The 23,596-nt window shown below is 40.2% G+C and overlaps 1 long non-coding RNA gene across 1 annotated transcript in view; it reads left to right on the top strand.

The window, feature by feature from the left end:
• Positions 1 to 23,596, top strand: part of LOC118171547 — a 322,937-nt gene that overhangs the window by 91,249 nt on the left and 208,092 nt on the right. The window contains exon 3 of the long non-coding RNA XR_004753256.1: positions 11,949 to 12,130. This is a non-coding gene — a long non-coding RNA (uncharacterized LOC118171547). The remainder of the gene's footprint in view (positions 1 to 11,948; positions 12,131 to 23,596) is intronic.

Raw genomic sequence — 23,596 nt, 5'->3', positions numbered from 1 at the left:
CTATTGTGTTTTCAAATGAGACCATTGATTTTCTTTAAGGTTGATGTGCATAGTTTTCAAGGCCAAAATTTTGGAAACTTTGGCCCTGACCTTTTGGAAACCACTTAGTTAAAATCATCTTGGGTGTGCCAGTGCTCATAAAGAATGAAGCTTAGGTTGTTGCAAAGCTCTCGTGCACAGTCAGGTACTGAATTTGGAAGACTGCTTTAAGAAGATATTTTAAATATCCCTTTGCTTCCCTGTCACTCAGATGGGAAATGTCCAAGTTCATGGGAATAATGTAGGGCTTAATTTAGTAAAGGTTGTAAATCAATTTCAGATCTTCTGCAAACTTCTATGTAAGTATGAGATCTTACAAGATAATTTGGGGCTTGATCTTACATTTGTTTGAAGCTAGTAGCGAATTTCCCAGTGATTTCATTAGTGTGGCATGAGACTCCTGGGGCAAGAGTCTCAGATCCGTGGGGTATATTTGAGTCTATTTTTGAACCTCTGTTTGCATGAAGCGTAGAATGAGTGCAGCCATCTCGTGAGTCAGAGGAGAAAATTCTCTAGTGGACACAGATATAATAAATTTAGCCCCAGTTCTTCTTCAGCTGATTAAAACTGTTGGGGAGTAGGAAATGGTGACTGCATTGGCAGGGGCAGTATAAATCTCCAAAAATTAAGAAGTCCTGTGGTAAAAATGCAAGTGTTTTTTACAGTGGGGAAAATGTAGTGATATCTGTCCCATTTGTTTCTTTTCTGTGGAAAACAATCATGTCTCTTGCAACTAATTCTGACAGTAGTAGCTGGGAGCAGTGTTTTACTGAAAGCTGATGCAATCCGTTTCCCTCAGTATATTGTTAATATATGTTTAAATCATATTTGATATTGCTAAAACCACTTGAGTTAGATTACAAGGTGCCTGTGTACTTGAATTTTGTGTATTTGATTAAATACGACCATCTTGATCCTACAGATTGTACTGCTATGGCTGTGGTAAAGCTAAGTAATCTGTGCTGTGGAAAGCCGTCCAGTTCTCAAAGTCGTAGCTTTTGATGAATAAAAGCCGGTGCCTGGGATCTCGCACTGAAGCACTCAGGTGACACTGACAGTGGCTCTGTTATATCCAGTGAAGGATCCGCATTGTGGTCAATGCTGTTCTGGCCAGAGCTGCTAGTTCTGGTCCGACATCTCCTTGGACAGCAAGGGAGCCTCAGTTTTGAGAAAGTCCTTGTGCTCTGGGGGGTTATGGATTGCGGGAGGATCTCCGCAACTCTGCCAAAATGACTGGTGCAAGTAATGCACAGTAGGAACTTGGTGGGGGCTCATGGGCTCCAGCTGGCCACTGGGTTCCTCGAAGCTTTCTGGGCTCCAGTGTGCTGAGTTCTTGCCTGCTATGGGGCTGATGTGAGAGAGGCCAGGCTTCTGTTACTGCTGTTCTGCTCTGAAATGTGTTTGCAACGTTTCTTCTCCTCTGCTTGTGGACCAGTGATCCTGCAAGAGGTAGGAATGTGAAGACTGAACCACAAAGCTGATTAGAGGCTTAACTCTTACTGATTTGAATTGATGACTCTTACATGTCTTGTTTTAGGAGTCTTTTTTTTTCTTTTCTTTTCATTAGGCCCATATTTCCAAGCTTCTAAACAGGTCCTTGGTTACTTTTGTAGGTTATATTAGATGCATATTGTAGCTGACTAGGACATTATACCCATCCTGTTTCCAGTCCACATGGGAAGATGGTTTTTGCTGCAGTCTCTTCCAGATCATCAGATCATCAGACCACATCTCCTTTGTATGAATTATGGGAAGTCCTTTAGCAACAGGTGTTAAATGAGGATTCCCACACACCAAGGTTTGCATGCATTGCAAAAGGGCACACAGCATTAACCAGCAGCTGGGCCCAATTTGATTTGGCTTTTCCTAACCTTATGCTAGATTCCTACTAGACTATGATACTTTGCTGTCAATTCATTTTCCAAGTAGCTTAAAAACTTTTGTGCTTAAAAACTTAGTGTTCCCAATTCGTTTCCTTTGTATAGCTCTTACATGTTTTGTCCCTGTTTGCTGGACCTGTCCTCTTTAATGGTCAAAATGCATGCCTCTGGAATGGGAATCCTCTGAAGGATTTCCATTGGAGAGTGTTTTAAATAGAGAATGAAGTCTCCTGGGATTACAAATACTCATCTCAGGAGAAAAGTATAGTATGGCCAAAGTAACAGCGGGATTTCTGAAAGTACAGCCTTTTGACTTTAATACAAATTGTACTGTGTGATGACATGGACGTAGTTTTGATCACAAGTTGGGTTATTTTATGTGTAATACATACTGTACAAAAATGATGAAATCATTCAGGAAGTTGAAACTCGGACCAGTCCATCCAGGGAAAATTACTGTGGTAGAATATGAGGTTTTGCACCTTGGCTTTATAGCTTACAAAGCTGGTTTCCCACCATTACAGTCTGTCTTAATGGGCATACAAACCTACCAGGAAAACCTGTACACGGTGAAGCATCTGCTTTACACTCAAGTGTTGGCTTCTCAAGGGTCTTTCAAGCTGAGTTGTGAAGCATGAAGAGGTCAAGTGACTCATCCAAGTCCAGCAAAATGCCAGCTGAAATTAGGATCCAATGTGCTTCTGGCTTCATCTGTTTTGTACTCGATCCAGTAGGTCACAATGCTGCTTTGCCGGGGCAGAACAGTGCACGTTGCTTCCCAGTTATGGATTGCAATCAAATCCTGCATGAAAGCATTGTTCACTTTGAGAGGTTTGGAAAGATATTTCTTGTTAACAAAAAGTCCCCTTAAAATGTTAATTAAAAGACAAGTGTTCTAGGAAAACTGTTAATTGCGTAGTTACATTTATTATCTGTCATAATTTTTATTTACAAAGCAGAGCTGTTACATGAAGCCTGTGGTGACAAGGGGAGAACAGGTGTGAACTTGGTGGCGTTCAGGTAGGTTGTCCTCCCTGCCTTTCAGAGCCTTTTTCACAGCCTTGCCAGGCTGTGTTGCGCTGTCCCCGGGAAGCAGAGGCTTCAGGGAAGCAGCCCAGCCGAACACAGCCTGGTGCACAGGCATCAGGGGGTTCTCTAGGCTCCGGCTGCATTGGGCTGGGCTTATTCAGGAGCTGATGGACGAGTTGCTATGCAAGAAGAAAAATACTGTCCCAGAACAACTTGTGAGCATAAATCCTCAGTGACAGGCTGAGTGTCAGACGTCGATTTGCAGCAGGAAAAAGGTGCATTAGCCTTGCTAATACTTAATGTTAAGGGCAAAGAGGGATTAGAAATGTAAAAGGATGACTTTTTCTTGCACTTCTCCGCTTCACTACAATGTTCTACTAAGAACACTAGCTTAGCTTTTCTCTGGAAATTGGCTAGTGAACCTTGTGAAAGTTTTATGGAGGCTTATTACTGCCTAATTCACCTTACAAAATGAAAGTGTTTTTTTTTTCAGTTGCTTTCCAGAAGTTTGTCCTTACCTGCTTCATCCAAGGGGCCAAAGTTCAGACCAAATTTTATAAAATCTGAAACAGTTAAGCTTTCCTGATTTGTCATTAAATTGAGTTTTATATTTAATCTTCAACAGACATTAAATTTGCCATATAAGAAGGGCTACTTTTGGAATATTATTCTTATATACCACCTGCGAGCACGGAAAATCTTCCTTTATTTTCCATTCCTGATTTAGAAATGTTGTCCTTTATCAATATGTAATTGAATGTGCTGTCAAATACATTCAGACAGTGAGTTACATTCAGTGTGGTAATAAAAATACCAATTAAATGTCAAAAAGGAAAAAAATATTTTGAACCACTTTAAATATTTGTGATTCTTTTCATTCTTGTGTGTGAATTAAATAGTATCAATATTTTAATTCTTCAGGAAACCTTTTTAATGCCATCAAAGACTTAGCAAGTTGCTTCATTACCCATGAAGTAAGTTGTTTTCACAATGCTACAGCTAAATATCAATTCTGATCAGTAGATTCTGCATTGGTGTCTCTTGGAATAACTGATAATGGTTCAAATCCGTTGCTAAGATGCTAGTCATGTCCTATGAAAAGTGAAACTTGAAACAAATCTTACAGTTCTCTGCTTTCAAAAACTGCCAAACAGCTGAAAATGATTTTTTCCTTTTGTAATATTACTTGAAAATGCCACTGCACTTTAATACATGTAAAAAAAATTCCAAGGTGTTTTTCAATTGAATTAATTTCATATGCAACTCCATTATTATAACTGTTATTAAAAACAGTTTCTCCTATCTGAGGAATTACATTGACCTACCAAAGTGGTGTGACATCTGCTTGATTGGCAGTGTGATACTTTTTATATACCGTTTTCTTTACATCAATTATTGAAAAGGAGAAGAACATTTCTTCTGGCCGTGGATTTCTGGAGAAAAGTTGTTCTGCGCTAAGATGGCTTGAAAGTAAAATTGCAGCATTGTTCAGTTTTGAACTTGGGCCTTTTCAGGATGCCCGTGCAGATGCAATATGCCTGTACAAGTGGGTCACAATAAATGTTACACAGTCGCCATCGTCACATCCAACTTCCCTATAGCCACGTTCAGTGCTTACCTGAGGAGGACATAATACCAGCTGTTACCTGAGTTTATGTGGTGGTCTTCCATAGGAATACTTGAGCTTAAGTTGTTAAATTTGGCAGTGGCTAATGTGATTATTTCCTTATTTTCTCCATTTTACAGACAGGATCAGACAAAAACCAAAATATTCAAGCTTCCTTTAATTTTGGATACCCAATTTTAAATTCCAGGTAGCGGTTTTACAAGCTACGTGATTATTCTTGGTCATCAAGCAGTGTGGAAAAAATGTGGAAGAAATTATCCTAGCTGAAAAGAATTGAGTGTAATTCAGCCCCAAGCTCAAGTGATCTGTGAGTTCCATGCAGAGGAGGAAGGATAACCTATGGAACAAATGTTCAGTTCGCTATATGATCACCTCAAAGCAGTTGAGGTCAAATCACTATTTAATAACATCATGAAGTTTAAAAACCCAGGGCTTTAATCAACACCGTGAGTAGGTGTACCACCCTGGTTTTGTGTGTGACTGCTGCAAGGATCCATTGTATAACTTATATCATTCTATTCCACGGAGCTCTCATGCAAGACTTCAATGTTTTTGATGTTCTAGATTATTCTGGGTGTTCAGTTCAAATTTTAAAAATCTTAAACGTTACAGAAGCAGCAAAGCAGAGAATTTTCAGTCTCACTGAAATGCAATGGAAAGCTTCATTTTTAACCTACTAGCAGCCAACTATATCAAAGACATCCTATTTCTAAAAAGCTGTTTGGGTGTACTATCCGATTTCTTAGTTGGGAGACTTTGAATAAATAGCTCTAGTAGCACAGCGCCGGGGTGCCATAGAATGGAACGGCTCGGGTTGGAAGGGACCATAGAGATCACCCAGTTCTACCCCGCCTGCCGTGGGCAGGGATGCTACCCACTAGATCAGGTTTCCCAGGGCCTCACGAATACTCCTCTCATTTTCAGTATAAATTTGCAAGTAATTCTCATCTTTAGTTGTGGGCTAAAAAGAGAACCATTAGTTTCAACCACTTCCAATTTCAGGATCATCTGTCTTGCATTTACTCAGAAGTGTGTTGATACAAGCATTTAAGTGACAAATGCTGTTTTGTTTCAGACTGCAGAGATGCCTTGTGTTCATTCTGTTCTGAGGCGCACAGACAGGTTGGCATTGGCATGACAGAACACAGTGATTTCTGTTTAGTTCCAACAGCAGCAACATCAAATGTTTTGACTCGGAGTGTTTTCAGTGGTTCTGTGCAATGTGTTCTGTTTTGAGATCTCGGACAGTGCAACTCTAGGGTTCTAAATACTCATCAGTGTACTACAGAGCTTGACACTTAATCAAAAATTCACTTCTCCCATTTCTAGTATTCATAATAATTACTGTACTTACTCATCTCTAACTTACCTACAAGAGTTAGAGCATATTGAGCATGTAACTCATCACCGTGGCGCGGTGAATTTACCCCATATTCCTCTTTTTGTCTGTGAAACAATTCCCACTTCAAGAAATCATTTTCAGATAGTTCTGAAAAACTGCAAGACTTTTAGTATTTGTTAACGAGTATTTGTCAGTCTGCTTACAAACCATGGATTATAATGACCTTGCTAGATGCAGCAGAGCGGACTTGACGTGTTTAATTGTAGAACTGTCTGTGCTTATACTCTTTGACCAAATTTAGTAAACAGTGACCTTCATTTCGGTTTTGTAATAGCCAGGTGAAATGTTACAGCTAGGTAGTAATCTGCTGTGCATACTTCCTACGTGCGCTATCTAGTTTTATATGAAGATTTTTTTAGGGAAAATATTGCTTGTGCATAGTCATTTCATTCCATATTTGCATTAGTGAATTAATGCTTTGATTTTTTGAAACGTACTGACTTTATTGGATGTCAGCATTTTTTCTCTATCTGGAAGGGAAGGACATTTTACAGCTGCCTTCCCTTCTTATTTCACCACTTCAGGTATGTTACAGTGTGCCTCCTAATTTAGGTGGTTAGCAGTAGCAAGCAGTGTTGCCTAAGAGCTGCCTGTCTGTACTTCCTTAGTGAATTTAATATATGCTACTACCTGCAACATCTCAGGTTAGCCCTGTTACTGAACCGAAGAAGGATTACTGAGGTGCACAGTGTCATCTGTGTGGTGTTACGTTGTAACTCGTCCTGCCTTTGGGACTCTGGTCCTGAGTTGAGGACGCAAGCTGATATCCTCCGCAAGGATCTGAAGGTGACCACTGCTGACTTAGGAGTTACTGTGAGACATCTTGTCAGCATGGGTGCCAGCATGTGTCCACCCCACAGATCCTTTTTTATCAGCTGGAAAACAAGTGCATTCCTTTGCAACATCCCTACCTTGCTTCCAAGGCAGCCTTTCAGTTTCCCTCTACAGGTGTTGCTTTGTGGCATGTCACATCTAGAAAATGACCAGCACGTCTTCAGTGTTTTAAAAGAGCTGCTCAGAAGCTATTAGTGACAATAAGGTAAGGGGCTGGGGCAGTTTGGGAGCTGCGTAGATCTGACAGTGACCACTGGGAGAGGGGACTGACTTGTCTGAAATCCCACTTATTCTTCTTGAGAGAAAAATCAGTGTATGATGTATAACAACTTACACGTCACTAAAAGGAAATGCTAATCCACATCTAACAAACCTGTGCAAGGTAAAATAATGTATCAAGACAATTGGTAAAATACAATTTGAAATTAATGTGGGAATATACCCTTTGAATAAGTTTCTGCTCATACTGTGTATTTCATGCACAATGGCATGCCTCATTTGTCAAGAGGCAGCTCATTTAAGGCTTTCTTTTTTATAAACGTCACTTCCTTTCCAAAATCATGCTGTGAGAGCATACTTCAAAGCTGTAAGAACAGCTGTGTGAGACTGGGGGAAAGAAAATATTAAGGGATACCTCTCACATCCTTGCATTGAATAGTTTTTGTATGTTTAGCAGTAACTTATTGTTAAGGTCCATTATTTCAGGACTTTTAAGCAAGTCATTTCTAGAAGAAAATGAGGCTTTTTTTTCTCACAAGTGACTTCTGCATCTCTGTTTGTTACTACTGAAGTAATACTGCCTAATATCACAAGAGGGGTATAGATATCTAGAATTTTTCTTTCACCTATTTTATATCTTTTCCTAATATAATTTAGGATGATCCCTAGGTGTTTGTGCATTTTCCTTGCAGGAGGAGATAATGCTGAGTGTTCTTTCTGGCTTCAGTTCCTTTTACCTTGCTAACGCTGCAGTAGCTGAAAACTAAGAACTGGAACTGCTGAGTGGCTGGCCCTCCGAACTAGCAGATTGATCTGCAGGAGGCCTGTTTGACTTAGAAAATGCCCTGCCACATTCCTGGGTCTGGCCTCCTCTCAGCCTGGCATTTAGGCCCAGTTGTTTGAAACAATCTCTTGTTGTAGCAGGTTGGGGTGAAATGGAGCTATCTGTCAATTTGAAAAGGTCACTGCCTGTGTCAGGATGACAGTGATTCCAAATTATCCATTAATCTCCCAATTTAAAATTGTCATCCTTCTTATTACAGCCAGGCAGCCACACGGGCTAAAATAGACCTCTTACACCCGTGACCAAGCAGCTTTTTTATTATCTGGCAGATAAAATTGGCAGTGCACTCCAACATTAAATATTCATTGACTGCTCTCTAAAAAGAAATGGCTGCTAAGAGGTTGAGAATATATGAGAAAACAGCTGAAGAAATTGCAATTGATTTTCTTGTCTTATCTGCTAAGGTTTGGGCTATATGATTAGTGTAACACACTTAGCATATTCCTATATCGGGTTGAGTCAAAGGTTAATAAACGCAAGAGCTTCCTTGCCCCTTTTACAGTTGTGCATTGTCTTCGTATTGTTGACCCACACAGTATGTTAAATGAAGGATAAATTAGCGTATAGAAAGTGCAATCCTCTACAGAAAAGAGGATTTAATAGATTTTACATTGTCAAAGGAAAGTCCCAGATAAGGAGATGAGGGCTGTAATGTGTTTAGTTTTCTTAGACGGTATGGCCATGTACTGGTATGACCAGTGTGGTGCCAGTATAAGAGAAGGGGGGAGGGCTGTGTGCCACCTGCTGCTCTGGAGGGGAAGGAAGGCCTTAAAATTTGCTTTTCTGTGTCTGTCATCCACCACCTGGGCCCCCCTTCACTGTTGCTTCTGTTCAAAATATGTTAATTGCAACTTGTGGGCTTTACGAAGTGGTCAAATGTGTCCGGAATGGGGCAGTGCCTGAGCTGACCGTGCTCCCCTTGTGAACTCGCTTCAGTTCGTTTCAGTGCTGGCAGTGAAAACCCAGACAACTTTATAAAGGTTTTTTGGTCAAGTCACCTGTGATGAAAACATGGCATATGTAAAAACATAATTAGCAGGCTGCCTCAGCCAGCACTCAGTCTTCTTTATCTGACATCCTCTCTCAGAAAGTAAGGAGAAGCTTCAGAGGCAATGGCAAAAGCTGAACGGTAAGCAGGCAGAGGAGAAGAAAGGACTCAGCCTTCTGGTTGACAGGTTCAAGACATTCTTCTCTATTTCCCTCTAATTTTAAACATTATTTTAAAACATATTAATAATTCTTTAGAAAGATTATGTATTTTTATTTTTAAAAAATCGTATGCTGAACATTAATGGATGTACACGAACCACTGAACTCTAAAGAGGCTGCAACACAAGTGCTCTGTATTTGTGTCAGTGGCCTCAGCTTTTAGAGCAATTTGTAAAAATACTGCATACAAAACTGTAACCCCGTGACAGTTGAATATGGTTTGATGGAGTACTCTGTCCATCTCTTTTCATAGAGCTTGAAGAGTGTTTTGTCAGGATCAGTATGGAAACAAATAGCGAACTGGTATGTTTCTTAAATAATTCTATTTTACAGTTACCAATTTATTTTCCACTCACCTATTTTGAGTCCTTCGTTTCAAGTGGAAGTAGCGAGAGGTTCATTTGCATTCTTACGTGCAGTGTTTTTTCTACTCATGAGGGAGGGAGTGCGGTCCTTAGTAAGTTTGTGTTCAGGCCACTCTTGGGGGAAGAAAGTCCTCAGGGCAGCTCACGTGGACTTCTGTGCCAGGTCCCTTGTGTGGGAGCCCAAGGAGAAATGAGGTGTCGAAGGGAGAAATGAAGGTGTAGGGAGCCCAGCACTGGCCACTAAGATTTTGTTTGACTGGTTCTTAACAGTAATCCGTGTCATTGTGTTCGTCAGCCAACTACATTTAAGTAGCAACAAAGATAGTAACTTGTTATTAAAATAAAGGCTTATAAAAAACTCTACTGCTAAACAAATATATTAGGAGATTACTACAGGCTGTCCTGAAATGGAAATGCTCGCTGACAACCTAAAGTAGAGTGAAATACAGCAGTGCCTTGTAAAGAACATACCTGCGTCTGTTTTTGTAGTTACTATATTTGTACTTGAAAACCTCTTGAAAGCAATGAGTGGCCACAGAAAGGTAAACTTAAAGCTGATGTAGTTCTGATTAGATCAGTGGAAGTCCATTTCCTTAAACTTGGCCTGAGATGTTAACATGAGACACCTGATAAAGCTCCTTTCATTAAAAGAGAGGGAACCATGTTACTGAGCATGTGAGATTTTCCAGCCCTCAAACTTCATCACTGAGTAGTGGGTGTACGGTATGATGTGATGTCCGTTTATGCAGTAAAAGGCATGAGCCAGGGAGGCTTAAAGAAAAGAAACTGAAGGCACATGAAAGGCCAGAAGACATCATCACTTCTGATTTTGAGGAACAGAGAGAGTCTGCATAAACACCAATACTGAGGCAAAAGTGTTAGATTGTAAACGATGGTGGATTTACTAGCTGTGTGCTCTTTGACATATCCTTTTTTGTATTCAGTCAATGTTCTAACTGCCCAAGTTCTCAAATAGTGTGCTAATGGCCAGTGCATATTTGTCTGATACTTTGCCTATTGATCAGCTCCTCTAATCAGAATGCTAAATGAAGTAACAGTGATGATAACATTGTAGGTAGGTCTTAGAAGAAGTAGCAGGGAAAGATATGAATGTCCATCTTGAATTCCATCAAGGAACATATATAGATATATATTTCCCTTAGGTGTATTGCTTTAGAACAGTATTGAAGGCATTGTGCTAGGATTTTTAGAATGTGGTGGTTGTTTATTTGCTTACATGTTTTAACTTGCTGTAGGTTTGACTTTTGTTTGTGTCCAGAGAAGAACATTGGCTACAGATGGACTCTGATTTTTTATTTATTTTTTAATTCTCTGCTGTGGTGGCTGTATTGTGTCATGTTCATGGTGGACAACAGGGCAAGTCCTTCCTGTGTACAAGCAGCTATTGTACACCAAGGAAGTAATAACTTTCCATTCAGGTGAATTAAATAAAGGATTAGGTTAGTATCTAGCCAACCAGAGAAACATAAGCTGTATAGGCTGATTGCAGCTTCCCCAGTTAAACTTTTCTTTTCCAGTGAGCATTTGGGTTGTGTGCAGGTGCCAGCTTTGCTCAACTCTCCTTTGCTATTTTATACATTTTTGGGAGGTCATGGAAAGCAGGAGATGAGAAGAAAGCAGGCTATGTTTTGCATTTCGTCTTTTTCCAGCTCAATTCAGAGAGATTAGACTTTTGGGGGAGGGTGTGTGTGTATTTTTGGACCATAGCTGGTTTTTCTCTTTCTTGCAAGTTTAATTGCTCATTAAAAGGCACACAGAACCACACACGGGCATGTTCTGATGAAACACCTAATGACTTTCAGCATTTGATTTATTGGCACAGCTTAAGTTACACAGGGACTTGTGTCAGAATAGGCCAAAGATAAGCTTACATTTATCTATAGAAGTTAAGGGATAATTATGTAAAAGCATTACATTTTAAAGGAAACAAAGACAGACCTGTGGGAAGTGCATTTTCACAGCATGTATTAGCAAAGCCCAATCAACCTCCTTGTGGGAGGACAATTAACAGAATTAAAAGTTGGAATTTTAATTATCATACAAATTAGAGGGAAATTAATCAGCTTGTATTTTGTGACTTGACTTGGCTTTGAGCATTGCTGCTTAAATTTTATGGCAAAAACTTTGATTAATTGAGTCACTGTGTGAAAGCACAAAGTCCTGACCTAGGTAGCATTTTAATGCCTGGCTCACTCTTCATCTGCTACCTCCAATATGGGAAGCGGAAGAAAGGAGATGATGCAGAAGCAAAACCTTTGTTCAGCCCAGTAGCAGCCTCCAAAACTGTGCCCTGAGATTTCTCCATGTAAGATGGAAGCTGCTTTTTCCAGATTCCATTTTTACCTTCTGACTGCACAACACAGTGCTTTATAACTGGTGCCCTTGTATGAGTCAGATTCAGGAGTTAAATGTTTTCACTGGCTGACTGGAAGTGTCATTTCAGTATCAGTCATAACTCAGCTTTCCCTTTTTTCTGCAGAGTTGGACAAAAAGTTTTAAAGGAGTAGCCTAAACAAATTTGAAAGCAAAGAGCACATATGCTATGAGGCCTGCATTACAGATCGCCAAGATCAAGTAGCTTCATGTGAGATCTGAAGGCATCTATGAGCTTGTGACCTTTGCAACTGCTTCCCCAGGCTCAGCGGTGCCTCGAGGTGGCAGGTATTTCAGCCTCTGTTTTGATTGTGCTCTGCAGAACTCGTGAGCTTTTAGAGCAGTTTGATGTGGCTCTGTGGGAATATGGGAAGTTTCAGTTCAGCTGCTGAAAATGTGGTTTTGATAAAATGTTTGCTCCTTTTTTGTGGTAGTTCTTTTTTACCCAAATGAATTAGTTTGGGTTTTGGTTCCAGATACTCACAAGAAGCCAAAAAGTTTGAATGCTCCTTTCTTAGAAAATGGGAGATAGAGATTGATATTCCCTACACAGAACAAGGTGCTGAACTTGATGTTTGCACTTCGTTTCTCTTCCCTCCTCTTCCTCTAGTAAATACCTGTTGTTTTGGGGCAGATAATCCAGAAGAATGATTTTACCATTTCTGACACTGGAAATCAAAGAAGTAAAGCTGTGTAGCCCAATCTCAGATAAAATGAAACACAGCACATTACAAAAACCACACCTGTCCTTGAATCAGAACATAAGACACAAACATTGCAGAAATAAGCTAGACCACAGTTTTATATGGTCTCAAGTTTAAAGAGAGAACTTAATTATGATGCTGGAATTCAGTTTGGAGCTTGTGTAATATTCTAAGAAACTGGAGAGTTGTTCTTGAAATAACTATGTGCTAATGAGGACTGTAGTAGCAGCTTTCTTTGCTAGTTAATTTGCAATCTACATGGAGATCTGTTGGCAAGCCTATAAAATGAGGTTTTGCAAAAGTAATCACCACTTCAAAGTATAGAGATATAGCCACAGAAAGCAGAAACATGTTGACTGAATTTCCACTTTGAACATTGTTTGGAAAGTTGATGCTGTTGTTTCCTACCTGCTGAAAAGAGGAAAGTGTGATGCCCTCCCCATCAAAACAGTTCTGGAACTCAGCATTTCAAAACCAGTATACAGTAGAGTTTTATTTCTGTAAGTGTGCCAATTATGCGTGCTAAGGCAATGCTGTCCATTTAGAAAGCCACACAAATCTTTTCATGGACGTTCAGCTTTAATTGCAAAGATTTGGTCCATTTGCCAAAAGGCTAAGGAAGGTGTTTAACAACATCACATACCAAGTAGAATGCAGCATGCAGACAGATTAGGTCTGTGTATGATACCATGTGTGGTTTTAGGATAAGTTCTTTGGCCATTTACACAGGTGCACAAAACCTCCAAAATACCTCAAACATCATGTCCGTGGAACAATGTGGTGAAACAGCCTGTGGCAAGAGCGCTGTCTTCTGTTCTCTAGGGCTTTCTAATTCATTTTTGAATGGGAAAATAAAGTAGGCAAAACATGCTACTTGGAGCTCCGATGACTCAAGGTGAACCATCCCTGCTCTCTCCCTTCTCCTGCAGGAAGCGTTGCGAGCAGTCAGTTCCACAAGGCTGCAGTGTTTGATGTGAGACATGAGAAAGTCAGTGGGCTGGTAAAGCTCCAGAGATTTACTGCAAAGCAGGTATCATGCAAATCAAACCATTTACTTCTTATGACTGTCAGGTGGTCTGAAAGAATGTGACCATCAGTGACAATGTCACTAACTTACACGTCACTTTGTTTTGTTGAGTGAGGTTGGAAACAAAATGTTCTCTTGTCAAAGGTACGAGTGCTACTGAACTCCCATCTTCTGCAAACACCTTGATTTTAAAGCTCATCCAGAGAAGGTGCATTGAGCTCCTGCACAAACTGTCCGAGTACAACCTCAGCAAAGGCTGGTGGATGTGGCACAGTGCAGTGCTGCACCAAGATCCAAAACTGGTTGTGAGCAAGCCAGCACGAGTGCCAGAAGTGAGCTCTGCCTGAGGAGTGGGAGAAATGTGAGCCTGCAGATTGCCTGTGCTCTGGGCACTTCCCTCAGTGCTCACACAGGAGTCTGCAAACCCAGTGCCGTGGTTTGCACAGATGCTCTGCCTGGCAGCGACTAAGGGATCCCCACGTGGCAGCGCACCTGGCTCAGTAATCCCTGTTCTGCGTAGTACAGGGGTTGGGCTGGAGTCCGGTCCCAGTGGCTGCAGAGGGGAGAGGTTTAGCTTACTAGAGGGTGGCGCATGGCATCTTAGTCAGTGCTTCTGTGTGTGGATTTTCGTTTTGAGCTATTTTACCAATGGCTCTTGCCAGTAAGTTAAATCAATTGCTCCTTTCCTAAAATTAAATTGAGAAATCCTTAGCTGTCATCCATTGTATTTGGGGAAATAGACACATTCATGACCTTCAGACTTACAACTCCGTGTCTAAGGATAAAAGGACTCTGAGTTTTCTACCAGCATTTCAAAAAGGGGCTTAGTGGCAGAGCAGGGAAGAAGGCACTAAATTCCTGGCTGCCAGTGCTGTGTACATTCAGTTTCTACACTCTTTGAAACTCGTGGAATATCAGATTCCTTCTGGGACTTACGGTGCCCTGCAGCTTCCTCCCCAGCGTGGCATGAAGATGCTGTCTCGTGGTAAATCTGGAAATGAAATGCTTACGGCATTTGGAATTCCTAATGTTGCAGTGGGTAATTGTTCCTTTTAATTTATACACACTCTTAATGTTTTGTGTACAGGGTCATTTGAAATTCACTCTGAAAACTAGGGGGAATCTGACTCCTGTGACTTGATTTAACCCAGCTGGCAAAGTCAGTTCCAAAGCTGGACCTCTACTTAAGAAACAGATGCTGCATTTGAACACAAGTGTTCTGTGGGAAATCTAAGTGCTTTTTAAAGCACAATTCTGCTTTGGAAGGGTCTGGAGCTTGCTTGAAGCAAGACATATGTGTATCTAAATGTCAGATTTTTTTAAAAAATATGCTCAGAAAACAGAAAAAAAAGCTAACATAAATGAGAAGTTTTACAGTTTACCCTGGCTGGGGCTTGATTCTGATTTTTAGGGTAACTGTAACAGGAACTTCCAAAACAAAGTATCTAGTGATGACTGCATCCCAGCATATGTTTCACATTAAAGTAATCTGTCTCATTCTATACACTGGATAATGAAGTCTACTTTTCCAGTGATGCTGCAAGTAGTAATTCTCTTATCTAAGACCATATGTCAAAGGGAAAAAAAATCCTGTCTGGGTTAGTTATCATTATTAGTAATTCATTAAATACAGACTTCTCTTCCCAGTCTAGAGTATCATTTCCTAAGTGCACATATTATTTGACAGATGCAATCCACTTTATGGTTCAGCATTTTTAAAAGTGGATCATGTGAAGTGCCTTGTCTTGTCCATTCTTGGAATATTAGACAGGCCTTTCAGGATTTGAGGTCTTCTGGTCCTTGGCTCTCTTAATCGTTACACACAGCCAAGCTTTAAGGCCATGCTTTTGTGCATCCTGAGTAGCACTGTGTAAGTTTGCCAGGTCTTGAGATCTGAAACCTAGTTTCAAGTTGTTAGTAAAATGTGTTTTGATCTCCAGGAGTGTTTAATAGGACATTCACTGAGAGCAGGCAGTGGGGGGAGAGGTATAAACCTGAAAACAGAAGCAGTCCAGTGCCCTGGCAGGGGGAAGAAGCAAAAGCCTGTACAGTGCCCAAGTGCTGGAAAGTGCTTGCTCTAGCTGCCAAATTAACTTGTTTACCATTTCTTTAACAGAAACCCTGTAAAGGTCAGACTGACGTGGGGCAACTTGCAGCTGTTGTGAAAAGGAGGCTGTGACCAATGTGACAGCTTCTGAAATGAAGATTACGTTTGAAATGCTCTATATTTTCACCATGTTTGATTCAGATGCATCATTAGATGTCTTCCTCCATGATACTTTTAAAACAGGAATCACTGTGCATTTTGAATAATGGAATCCATGATGGAATCCATCAAAAGCATACAAGGAAGACAGACCTGAGGGTGAGGCTTTTCTTTTCAGCTTGCCCTCATAGCTGTGAATGAGGGGCTGTATCTGCTGCTGGTGATAGAGATGTTCATAGTAACAGACAACAGCCAGGGCTCTGCATTCACTCAGACCAAGACAAATGCTCTGCTGCCAGTTTTGGTGATCCTCATGTTTTGGATGAGTCTGCTCTGGAGTTATCCCCTCCAGTTGGACTTGCCTCCACGGGAAGCTCTGTGCACTGGGCTGTGCTAGAGGCATAATATGTGCTGCTTACTGCACTCCTTGGAGCATTGTGCCCCGCCAGTCAGCCACAACACAGGAGCAAATGCACTTTAGGAGATCTCTGGGTAATTTGAGCTGTATGAGAGCTTTGTTGACATTTGCTGTTGTGTCAGTGTCTCAATTCACTGGGATTTGAGCAGGACTGTCAGTAACTGAGAAATCTATTGTTAGATTAGGAGTTATTTCATATTTGTCAGAGCTCTGTAACTTCACTTTCAAAGTTATTTAATCTCAAGCAAAATCAAGCCATTGCACTTAGTTTTTTTCTCCAAGCTTGCTCTTGGTTCACCATTGGTGTTTTGCAGTTCTTGAGAGCAAATTATGCACAAGGAGGTACGTTGCTTCACTTGACCCTGGACAGGGTTCTTGCTTCCCTGGCTGATATTGATAGCAGTCTTCATAACTTCAGTGTAAATTGGAGTGACACTAATTTGTTTCCAGATATATGCTTGTGTCTTAAAGGTTTAGGTCAGTACGTGTTGCTTCTGGCACACAGCATGACTTTCTAAACCCAGTGCTGCTTCTTTATCATTGCACGTTGGAACTTGGTGCTTTCTGAAGTCCTCCAAAGTCAAACAACTTGTTAATGTGAGCATTGTTGTTTCAAGTTGCATCTCAGTGCCCAGGGCTATAAGCACGAGGAGCAACTCAATATGATTTGTGATTTCTATTCTGTTCTCTATCATTAAATTCACATGTAGCTGTTGTGATGGGTCCGACAACTCCCCTCACTGTTGTCTGCATTGCCTAAAGATACGTATTTCCTATTCATCATTTTTCATAGGCATAAAGTTTCCAGTGAGTTTTCTAAGTGCTGAAGAGCAGTCATTTGCATTGTGTCTATATCAGAGCTGGTAGCATACATAGCTTGATTTCTGCCACAGTGAAATACTGTGTTGTCTTTAATGATGAAAGAAGTAAGAGGGCTCTACCTTCAGCAGCTTTTGAGTTCCAGCAGTTTTTTGTTTGGTTCTTAATCAAACTCAGAACAAGATGGAAAGGCTCGAATCTCCCTGTGCTGATAATAAGCCCACTTAAGCATTCCATTAAACCTAGTGAGAATGGATATGTAGACCCAAGAACACTTTATATAACCGTAGTCTGAGGTTATAGAGGATCCAGGGAAATTAAAGTCACAGTTCAAGTTTCTCATCACTAACCCTTAAGGCTTCTCTGAGTTTTCTCAGTGGAATGAAAGAGAATAACTTACTCATTTACACTTAGAGCATTTGAAATAACTGTAAATTATCTTTGTTTGTTTGTTTCCTCCAGTGAAAGGCATTGCATAATAATTTCTGTCATTGAAAGAGATGTGAAAAATACAGCTATGTTAATTGTTGAAATGTTGACTGCCTGTGATGCCTGCCTTGGTCTGTGTCATCTCTTTGAATGAGGATATCAACATCTTTTAAAGCCGCTGTTCTATGGTGAAATTTGAGAGTTCTGCTCCCACATTCAATAGAAATTAAATATTTTTTGGTACAGGCTTCTGTATTTCTGCAGAGATATAGGTGATCTTGCTGGATGCTGAGGTTTTAAGGCATCCTCTGCCAAAACCCTTAGCAAAGTATTCATGTTGTATTTGAGCGTGTTCTTTGTCACTTCTTTGAAATTGCATGTGTGGGGTAGGACAGTTTATAGTCTTGATTTAAAAAAATAAGTGTGTATGAAAGTTTTAGTTATACTGCTCCAATTTATAGAAAAAAATCACACCTGCCCCACTTGCTCTTTTATTGAGGTCGTGCAATTCTACAGTTAGACCGCAGCTAGTGAACTATTGAAGAATCTTCAAAATATGTCAGAACAAAGCTGATACCATATATCTTGCATCTAGCCAATCACATTTTATGGGCCTTGTCTTAATTTTATTTAAATAACTGTCTTTTTTCTTTCCTTTCCTCTTTTAATGCTCCAATAATAAAACATTTTGCTGAGTAAGATGACAAGAGAAATACAGGCTTAAATTCATAAGTTTGTAACCGTGATCTGATTTATTGTCTGAACAGTGTGGATGAATCACCTATGCCAAGAGCTGGCAGGATTTCTCCTTTATTTTGAGAGTGTGCATTCCAGTATTTTTAGCAAAAGATTATTATAGATAGTATCTGTCAATAGCCAGAGATTGTCTAATGATATACTTTCCATCTCTGCATAGAAACCAAAGCGTTCCTTTCTTAACTGCTCATCTTAGGGGTTATGTTTGTGTGATAAACAGAGCATTAGTGTAATTGTCAATTTAGCTTGCACCACGATGCCATGGAAAACGGTTGTATTTTCAATATGACTGGGAATTGAAATATTTAACTGAGGAAGCCAAGCATAGCCTTTTCATGATTATGTTATAAGAGCCAAAGAGAGAGGAGATTAGCAGCAGTGAGGGTGATGTTTATATTAGAAGTGTAAGGGACTACATATACTGGGTTGCTCCCCACTTCTGAGCAGCTCATTCAAGGGCAAAAAGTATACATTTCCCATATGTACTGGTTACACACATAAACTGTGTAGGTTGGATGTTAGGAAGAACTTCTTTACCGAAAGGGTTGTTAGTCACTGGAACGGGCTGCCCAGGGAAGTGGTGGAGTCACCATCCCTGGAGGTCTTTAAAAGACGTTTAGATGTAGAGCTTAGGGATATGGTTTAGTGGGGACTGTTAGTGTTAGGTCAGAGGTTGGACTTGATGATCTTGAGGTCTCTTCCAACCTAGAAAATTCTGTGATTCTGTGATTTCTATAGCCGTATTAATTACTTGGCAGAGTGTTTTATGTCAGGCTTATTGACAGGAAATTAATTGGAAAAAAAATCAGAAACTTTGGACAAGCAACTGAAGTATTGGAAAAAGCAGTGTTATTGCACGTAGCACTTCAGTCCAGTTCGAGTGACTCCCTCAGTGTCAGGCTTCACACCATGGGGAACCTAATACTGCACTGGAAGCGGCAATTCCTTTTAGGACTTGGATAAAGTGTAGTCTCAGACTTGCGAGGTTTAAACAGGAAAGCATAATGCAGATTGAATTTTTGGTGCATTTCAAGGTACGCTGATAAGAACAAGAGATGAAATTTGATGCCTCCATCTCCTTAGTGGCTGTAGAAGGATGTTCCAAGCAGTTCCTTACAATCCATGGTAGAAGAGGAGAGCCATCTGCAAAGACACATACCTCCTTCCAGCAACAGTTGCCTGGATGCTCTCTCATAGGAAAGCTGTTAAAGCCAGTGGTATTGTCAGGTGCTCTTACGTTAATCTGAAATGAGGTAATAAGATTTTGATCTGTGAATCCTGAAGGATTTCAGGAGAATCCTCTATGGAGATCACTGGTGTCAGAATGAGTCCAAGTCAAGTCCATGCTAGGATGCCCTCCGAGTACAGCTCATTAGTTTTCTCAGGGTTCATTATACTCTAAGTTATGAACATGACACCCTGACAGTCCAAAGAAGTTAGCTGCCTTCAGAGTATGACTGTGGCAGACATGTAGAAGAGAAGGGAAGAAAATATTTTGCAATGGTCTCATTTTTATTTATTTTTTCACAGGAGTATCCAGGGATCAGTGTCTGATATCTGTTAAACAGTGGTTTCATTTTTTTTTCTTCTCACTTTAATGCACATCAGACAAACTCCTCAACTCTCATTGTCTCTCAGGCATATCTGTCAGGCATATCACTTACCCTGGAGCTAGTGGATGGCTTGAAGGCTACGTTTTTGTTGTTATAGTTGTTATTTCTAACATGTCTCTGCTTTCAATTTGGACTCATTTTCCTCCCTCTTCTGTAGGTGATTTTCCCGATTCTGATGGTCAAACTTTTCTAAGAGATGTCTCATCAGTGCTTGTCCCATCTTCTCCCTAAGTGGCTGCATCAGAGCAGAAGAAAAGGATGGATAAATGACTATTGGATTCCAGTTAGTGAAGGTTAAGGTGGTCTCTGCCTGGCCTACCCTCTGCTTGTCATACAAGTCTCTGTTACTACAGGGCTTATCCAAGCCTATAATCAGCTGAACTTCACTGAGATGGAGCCTTCTGCTTCACCAATTGTTGTTTTCTGCTGCAGTGTCTACCTTGGCAGCACAGATGAAATATCCACTAATTTTGTATTTTGGAGGCACTGTATTTTTTTAGTTCTTCTAGATCCCATTTTAAAAACTGGTAAAAAAGAAAATGCTGAATATGATTATAGTGTGTCAAGACCAGTGTGTCTTAACAGCCAGTGTTCATAGTATTTCTGGGGAATATGGTTTAATCCTTTGTCTGACAACAAAGGTCTCCAAAGTCTTAAAATGAATTACGACCAGTGTTGACCTGTTTGTTCAGCATCTGTGAATATATATGAGGAAATGAGCACAGCATTGCTAAAGGCTTTTGTCCTCATTTACACGTTGGTCTAACTGACTGCAGAAGTGTAGTGCAGGCAGTGATGACACTTGTGTGCTTAGATGTAGGTATATAATGAGTACTTAGTAGCAGTATTGTTTCATCAACATTATCTTGCTGCCCTTTTGTATCTGATGAGGTTTGTGTAATAAACCTACTTCTGTAGTTATGACTTAGCAGAAGCTGGTTTGGTATTGAATTCTGCTGGTCAGTTTCTTGAGGCTGGAAGATTCAATAAATTCTAGTAATGATTTTCACAAGCATAATTTTTTGAGAGTTGTTTTTAATGTCTTACTGGCCTTCTCCAAATCCAAGTCAAACCTTACTTTTCCTTGCCTCTTCAAGCTAAAGGATCTCTATGGAAGACAATATAGACCTCTCCGCATGACTTTTTGAGGCTGGCTGAAAAGTCTTTCATGCAAATTTTAGACAGCCTGGTATCAAGTGTCTGCCTTCTGTGACAAGTTCAAAACCACCTTTTCTGTTTTGCTGAGGGCTTGTAGTAAAGTGACAGATTTTGGGTTAGGAATGCTGTGCCAAAGGATTTACAGTACCAAGGACCAGATGCTTCAAAAGGACAACAACTGGGTCATCACCAATCCTTCAGATCTTGGCAGTAACAGAGAATGTTCTAGATAAAAAATAAAATAACCTTATGCTTTTTCCTTTTACTGTGCTATTTGAGGAGTAATTAAATAGGCATATTGAGTTAGAAAAAATTCTCAATAAATTGCCAAAATGTCTGATGCAAAGCCTGTGGGAGTTGATGAGAATTTGCGGGAGGTTCTATGGGACTTTGATGGCTTCTGTTCTTTTAGTTAATACTGACTTACAGTATAAGTTGATTTATTTTCTGTCTGAATCAAAAGTGCAATTTTCTTTTAAAAAGTGTTTGTTCTTAAAGCTCGGCACTAATGAGGTTTCTAAGACTTGGAGGTGATCCATCTGGAGGAAGTACTTAGTGTTGCTCTTGCTGACATCAGCTGCTTTTGTGCAACAGTTCTTCTAATAGGAATTTTGGTCTGTGAGTCCACCTTCTGCCCACTGATTTCTTGAAAAGAACTATTTCATAGGCTATTGGTTTGGTTTTTTTTAGCCTAGTATATCTTCTTAAGGAGCTTTTTTTTTAGTAAAAGCATATTCTTTACCTGACCTTCACCCTTCTGTTCCTCGGGTCTGCTGTTCTTTGATTTTCCAGAGCCATTGTCTCACAGGAATGCATGATGATTTTCTCAGCTTGCACAGAACATGTCTTGCTATTTTGAATCATCAGGCAGAATAAGTGTTGGAGTCTTTATTGAAAGAGAGCTTAGGTGAAATAGCAAATAATGGGGGAGATGAACAAAAAATCTCCAAATGCAAAACTGCTCTCTTAAGAAGTTCAGAGCCTTGGTTACTGTGGAAATGCTTATCCTTTAGTGCAATGTGAAATAAAAGAGGAGATGCTGAAATGTTTCAGCAATGTGTTTACTTTAAAGTGAGGACTTAGGTCTCATACATCATTTTTGGTCTCTGGAGATGCAGTCCCCTTTGATAACGGAAGAAAAATATATTCCCTGCCTTGAGGTTAAAGGGAACAACGTTCTCTGTAGAGCAAAACATTAGTTTGAAACTGAAATTTCTCAAAAAAGGTGCCTGTTTTAACCTCTTCTGTTTTAGGGCTGTTATACTTGAAAATGAAAGAGTTGATGAAAATAAACCAGGTTCCACATCTGGCTCTTTCATTAGATGTCTCTCACTGGTTATGTGAGTGAGGTGTCTACCATTAAACTACTGGCTCATTTTTTATTTATTAAATTGAATGTGAAGTCTCTGTTTTCTGCCCTCCTTTTGTACTTATATCCTCAATTAATGTCTGATCCTACAGAATTTGCTTTCTGAATGCTTCTTCTCCATACAAAATGGATGCTTAGTGAACAAGTGTCTCTGGTCTCCTCCTTCTTGCTTACAGATGAAGAACAGAGGAAGGAGCCTGTGATAAGTTCTCTACAAAATTTTTATTATAAGTTTCAGAAAGGAAAAACCTTTCTTGTAGACTGAGAAAGATGACCGAATGCTTTGTGCTCTCTGAACTCCACCACTGCAGAGTCAGAGCAGAGGAAATGGCATTGGTAATTCAGTACATTAAAGTGCAGAACCTTTCCTGCACAGACATTGTTCCTGCTCCTTGCGAGAAATTTCTGCGTCTCTGCACTGACAGTGGATTCACTTACACTTGCTTTGGGAGGAGCAGAGGAGGAAAGGAGGGAGTTAAATCAGTTCAGTATATACAGAAATCAATAGAAAGACTCCCATTAACTTCAATGGATTTTGGATTTGGAACTTAAACTCCTCTGTACCATGTATTCAGTAAAAGACCTTCTGTTTTGCTACATAAATGAAAATCCTTGAAGACCGAACTGAACTTCCCCCTGAAGGTGGCTGTGCTGTGGATTTATTACGGTTGCATTACAAGCAGCCAGTTCGGTGCTTTTGATACATTGACAGGCTGCCAGTTGAGTAAGATTGTATGTTTGGGTGGAAAAGAAATCCAGAGATGTGCTATAGACAGTGCTTGGAATGGTAATGAGAATGGCAGTTCATTAGGATTAGCAATGCAAAAAAGGTTCCAGTTAATGAACAATGAAAACATTTTGGCAGTTGCAGGCTTGATTATTGCAAGGCTGTTCATGCTGCTATAATTTAAGCATCTAATGTGACTGTCCATTATCAGCTCAGGTTTTGAGGTTTATTATTCTATCAAAGCATTAATTCTATGCTGAGAGTTGCCATGGAAGACAGGCAAGTAAGTAGGTTACATTATATGTTCTGTGTACATATTTAATGGGGGCAGACATGAAAGAAGCCGATAGCCAAGTTTCTTCAGGTCCAAATTAAAATTCCTGCTTTTCTGTTCTTACTAGAAGGTCTTGAGAGAGACTGCATGGGCATGGCCAGATGATGCTACTGAAAACAGACCTGTTCAGCTTATCTGCAAGCACGGCTCCAACCTGTCAGCATCATCCCAAGGTCTGTCTGTAGAAGATGGGC

Source organism: Oxyura jamaicensis, chromosome 9, assembly GCF_011077185.1.
Source record: "Oxyura jamaicensis isolate SHBP4307 breed ruddy duck chromosome 9, BPBGC_Ojam_1.0, whole genome shotgun sequence".
Classification (NCBI taxonomy): Eukaryota; Metazoa; Chordata; class Aves; order Anseriformes; family Anatidae; genus Oxyura; species Oxyura jamaicensis.
Note: the sequence above shows the minus strand (reverse complement) of the source record. Positions and strands in the feature narration are given on the sequence as shown.